Source organism: Rhinolophus sinicus, chromosome 5 (assembly GCF_057876585.1).
Source record: "Rhinolophus sinicus isolate RSI-liver-muscle chromosome 5, RSI-T2T, whole genome shotgun sequence".
Classification (NCBI taxonomy): Eukaryota; Metazoa; Chordata; class Mammalia; order Chiroptera; family Rhinolophidae; genus Rhinolophus; species Rhinolophus sinicus.
The window spans coordinates 76,469,434-76,475,484 of NC_142505.1; positions in this window are offsets into that span (position 1 = coordinate 76,469,434).

Consider the following 6,051-nt stretch of genomic DNA (forward strand, 5'->3'; position numbering starts at 1 on the left):
CACATCCCTTGTGGGAGTCGAGGAGTTGAACAGGCAACCTTGTGGTTGAGAGCCCACTGGCCCATGTGGGAATCGAACCGGCAGCCTTCAGGGTTAGGAGCATGGAGCTCCAACCGCCTGAGCCACCGGGCTGGCCCCAAGACAACTCCATTTTTAAAAAATACGTTTTTGTACTTTTTATAAATATTTAAATTTATAAACTAAAATGGAATAAAATTTAAACAGAATAATTCGACAGGGAATAAAATTCAGTTCACATATATTGGGGAATTTTCCAGAGATGTTTCTGTTATTGGTTCCTAATTTAATTCCACTGTGGTCAGGTAAACCTTGTATATACCTTGTATGATTTGAATCCTTTTACATTTATTGAGACTGTTTTATGATCAGTAATCTGGGTCAATATACCTTAGTAAATGTTGGATGCACTTAGAAAAGAATGATCATTCTGCTATTGTTGGTGGCGTGTTTCATAAATGTTATTTATGTCAAACTGGTTGGTTGTGTCGCTCAAGTCTTCTATACCATAAATGATTTTCTGTCTACTTGTTTTATCAGTTATTGAGTATGGGTGTTGAAACCTCTGTCCATAATTGCAGATTTCTCATTTTATTTCTATCAGTTTTGCTTCATATAGTTTCAAGATCTGTTATCAGGCATATAAATGTTTAGGGTTATTCTGGCCTCCTGATAAATTAATCACATTATCATACAAAATGAACTTCTTTAGCCCTGGTTATATTCTTTCTTCTGAAATCTACTTTGTCTGATAGTAATAAAGCCTCTCTAGTTTACTTTTTATTAGTGTTAGCATATCTATTTGTGTGTTTATATTTAAAGTGCATTTCTGTTTGGCAGCATGTCTTACTTTTTTATCCAATCTGATAGACACTACCTTTTAGTTGGAATGTTTAGACCATTTTACATGTAATGAAATTGTTGACATGGTTATGTTTAAAACTATCATCTTGATATTTATTGCCTATTGTCTCATTTTATTTTTGTGGCCTTCTTTTTCCTCTTTTACTTTCTTTTTCTTCTGGATTTCATTCATCTCCTTCGTTAGGTTATTAGCCTACAACACTTTGTTTTGTTATTTTTTGGTTGCTTTAGAGTTTATCATCCCTAGGACTTTCCCCACGAGAAATGAAAGCATATAACCATACAAAGACTTATACATGAATGTTAATAGCAGCTTTATTTGTAATAGTCCAAAACTGGAAACAACCTAAATATCCATCAATACATGAATGGATAAACAAATCTGGTATATCCACACAATGGAATACGGCTCATCAATAAAAAGGAAGTAACTGTATATGGACATAAGAACAAGAATGACTCTCAAAACAATTATGCTGAAAGAAGGTAGACCCAAAAGAGTATATACTATATGATTCTATTTATATAAATTTCTTTTAAAATGCAAACTATTCTCTAGTTAAAGAAACTGTAGTTGTCTGAGGATTGGTAGGGGGTAGGGTAAACAGGGAGGAACGATCGAGAAGGATTACAAAGGAGCACAAGGAAGCTTTGGGGGGCAATGGTTTGATTATGTTGCTTGTGGTGTTTTCCCTGAGTATATACATATGTCAAAACTTACCAAATTATACACTTTAAATATGTGCATATTATTGTATGTCAACTGTACCTCAATAAAGTTTTAAAAAGCAAATCAGAAAGTAAGGAAAGAAAAAATGTGACCTATAATCTTGCCACCTAAATACGAGACCTTTTAACAATTTGGTCACTATCAAATTCGGTTGACACATTTTCCGATTCCCAAGTGGTATCTGAAATTTTTCAGACACAGTAGTATTCCATTACGTTAATAAAAGTAGTTTGACCTTTCTCCTGTGGCGAGGGTCAGTTTATACTTGTCAAGGTAGTAGTTGCCATTATTGTTATAATTGTACTGAAATAAATCCGTATTTTTATTTCAATATTTACACAGTCATCCTAACAACAGATCTTGAAACCTTCCGAGGTATACTTCTCTCTCCACCATAATCAACTGATCACTAAGTTCTCTCATCTTTATGTCCTCAGTGTCTCTTAGATCTGTCACCTCCTTTCCACTCTCATTGTTAATGTGTTAGGTTTGCATAAATTATAAACAAGAGCCACCAAATCACACAACATAGACTCTCCCATAAGGAGTGTGTTCCCTCAGGCCCTACAGAGAGGATGGGGATGAGTCACTGTCCGAGACTCTGACGACCAATGTCCCCAGGAGTGACCCTCATCTCTCTTCTGGACAGTTGCAATCATCACTCATTCTTTTATCTTAATGCTAAAGATATTAAACCAATAAATCTAATAAAATGTGAACAAATTTTTCTTGAGCATTTAATTACAAGCGGATCAATTCATTAAATAGCTATGTACTTTATATAACTGAGTATTAATCCCACACATATATATTTTTAAACACCATTAACATCACGGGTTTTATTAATGTCTTCATTATTTCTGTATTAATATTTGTGTCTTCCTCCTTTTCCTGCTATTCTTTTTTGATATTTGCTGAAGGATCTGGTGCTATTGTTTTGATTTTTTCCTGGATTACATTAGTATTACCAAAAGAAAAGTTAAACAGTCATATCATCTTAGACAAATGGCGATTATAGAATTTGGGTCATAAACGATTTTATTCTTCATGGCCATGGGCTTGGCTTCTTCTTATAGTTCAGGTCCCTTCGTTGGTGTATTTGCTTCCAGGCTTGACACTCCTAAAAAGATTTTAAACGTTTCTGGAATGTGAGGCTCTCCTGTCATCTTCGAGATAAAATACAATTCCTTAGCCTGATATATAATACCCTTGATAATATATCAATGCTCTTCCCACCTTTGCAGCCTCATCCCCCATCAGTCTCCCATACAAGCAGGCTTCCAGCTGTGCTCAACTGTCTCAGCCAAATCCACCTCCCTTGGAAAGCTTTACCACACTCTCCCAGCAATTTTTTAAGACTTAGCTCTCTAGGGACTTGTCTGCAGCACTTAAGACATATCTATAATTGTTGTTTAATAACCTGTGAATCCTCAGAGGACAGACAGGTATATAGTAATAGCTGTTAAATTTTGTATGAATGTTTTCTCTTTTGTTCACATACTCACTGATTCCCTTCAAGATAGCTAACAAGTTAGGGATGATTTTCCTTGCACAAATATCTAGCTGTATTGGCGGACATGTTTTGTGACCCTACACTTGATTATGGATTTGCCTAGTACAGAAATCATCTTTTCAAAGTCCCCTCATGAATACTTAAGGAGGGGAAACATTTTATCAAGTGTACAGCACAATGTCCATGTGAAAAAGTTCCCCAGCAGCTCCGTGGTTCTTCATTCTTGATTTTGTCCAGAATTCTTGGGAGAGTAAGATCTACTGTTGGGAATTTATCATTGTGGTCTAATAGCATTTATTGTCTGTACCTTTAGTGGCTCTTAGCATATGGCAATTTCAATTGTGTCTTATTTGCTTCTAAATTAACGTAATACTCATTGTGGCAGGTTGAACATAGGCGCTCACTACTGCTCACTCACAAAATGTCACAGTAAAGGGATAAATAATAATTTAAAAATCAACCCACTAAGACGGCATGAACAGGAGAGGGGTGCATATTGGTGCAGCTTTTTACATAAACTTTCCATCAGTCTTCCTGCCTTCAAACCCTCCATGCATCTTAGCTGACAAGTATATGGTGCCATTAAGTTTGGAGCTTCTCTAGAGTTCCGTGGCATAAATTGGCTTTGCTTTCTGCTGACTTTCCCTCACTGCAGGTTTGCACTTTGGTCTTGTTTGGTTAAGTTGGCATCCACTATTCCATCAACTTTCCAGCTTCCAAAAGAGCTGTCATTTCTCATCTGTTTCATCTCCTCCCTTTTTCTGTGCCTTATGAGTTTATGCTTTTTGTTTCCTTTCTGCCATTTCCATTAGATTTCAGGAGGAATGATAATAAACACATGGGTTCAATTTGCCAAGTTTAACTGAAAGTCCTCTTTTCATTGTTCTTTATGTTTTTGTGTTTGTCTGGTCTCCCCAACTAGATAGTAAATTAATACCAAGGAAACCATTGTTGAACTGTTACTTATACATTGGTATATAGTAACTTTCAAATAGGAGTTCTACTGTTTGTGGTTGATACCGATTACCTTGATTACCTTGACTACCACACACAAGAACTCATGATAAGGACTTTTCCGAGAACATTGACAATTTCCAGGTTCTCAACTTCCTAAACTCCATCTGAGAAAGTCTGCAGCCCAGGTATTATATTGGCCTTCCTTCGTCTCTTCCTCTTTCATAAGGCCTTTCTCAATCTTGACTACGTACACATACATCTAAATCTATTTATGGCACAATCTTCCTAGGGTATAAAAACCTGCAGTTTAGCATACAAAAATGCAATTTGAAACATTGCTTTGGGACAACTTCTTTCAATTAAGAAACCATAATCCAAGGTCTGGCGCTCTCTCTCACTATATATATATACACACACACACACACACACACATTTTATGTCAAGAACATAGCGTGGTGTCAGAAAATGGATATTTGTACTATGTCTGAATTTACATATATTGTAGAGTGGGGGAAGGGAAACTAACAACAATTTTTAAATACTTTGCCTCTTCCATCTGTTGTTAATGAAACCATTGCTCCTGAGGAAGAGTTCAACGAAAGAGAAGCAGAGAAAGCTGAGAAATGTTGAAGGTGATGACATCTTTCTTCTTCCACCTCATGGCAAGGCTCCACACCATATCTAACTACCTTAGAACACTATCATTCAAAATGTGTAAAAACATACTCAGGCAGCACCCAGATCTTAGATTCTAAACACTGTTCTCCAGTTAAAGATCAGGGCAGGTCTCTTGGAGAAATGGTTGGTTCCAGGAGATGAACCTGGAACATCTTGTGGTCCCAGAAAGTAAGAAAATACTACTACTACTACTACTACTAGAATTTATTGAAAGAACAAAGGAGCCAACCTGAAGGAACTCTAATAGCCAAAGGTGAAACCATTTGAGCAACAAAATAAAGGTATTACTATTGGATTTCAACCCACATAACAAAATAAACATCCATTGAGTCCATACTACAAATAATTGATTAACAAATGGGGGAGATGAGACAGCTCTTCCTTACAGAATTCCAATTAATGTAGAAGGAAACCGAAAATCACCATTGGCAAAACATCACAGCAATAATTGTCATAGACAAGATCCACTAAAACTAGTGGGTGAGCGTGGGGAGAAACAATTTGCATAGTCTCAACATATCTCCCCCAAGGTATCTATTAACTAAAAGGGAAAGACGGTAAGTTTAAAATGGAGAAATCTAACAGAAGCCACCTTAACCAAGTGATCAAGGTCAAAGTCACCAACAATAAACAAGACATATCAACATTAGGAATCCTGTGATATGATGGACTGAAGACACAATTTCATTTTTGCAATATTCTTCCCAAAAGCATAATCTCAGTTCAATCACGAGAAAAAAAGAAACCCAAATTGAGGGCTATTAGACAAAATAACTGATCAATACTCTTCAAAAGTGATAAAGGCCGGAAAGAAAGACTGAAGAATTGTTAAACAGTAGCAGACTTAGAAATAAGTAAATGCATGTTCCGGGTAATATTCCGGAACAGGAAAAAGACATTTGTGGGGAAACTGGTGAAATATTAAAAAGGTTTTTGGTTTAATGAATAGTGTTTTATCATATTAAGTTCTTGGTTCTGATCATTGTAAGATGCTAACATTAGGGAAAACTAGGTGAGGGATATATGAAAATTGTAATATTTTTACAACTTTTCTGTAAATCTACCATCAGTTCAAAATAAAAAGTTAAAAGAATAAATAAAACTGTGGATATGAAGTACACCTTCTCTGCACTTTCTTCCCTTTCCAGTGCTAACTTGTAGCCTAATGCCATATTTTGATTCCAGGACAAAATTTCTACATTGTATGGTCACACTAATGAAACGTTTGAGGAATGAGAACCTATGATCTAGTGACGTCTTTTAAAACGATTGTGGTTGAGAAATAATACTT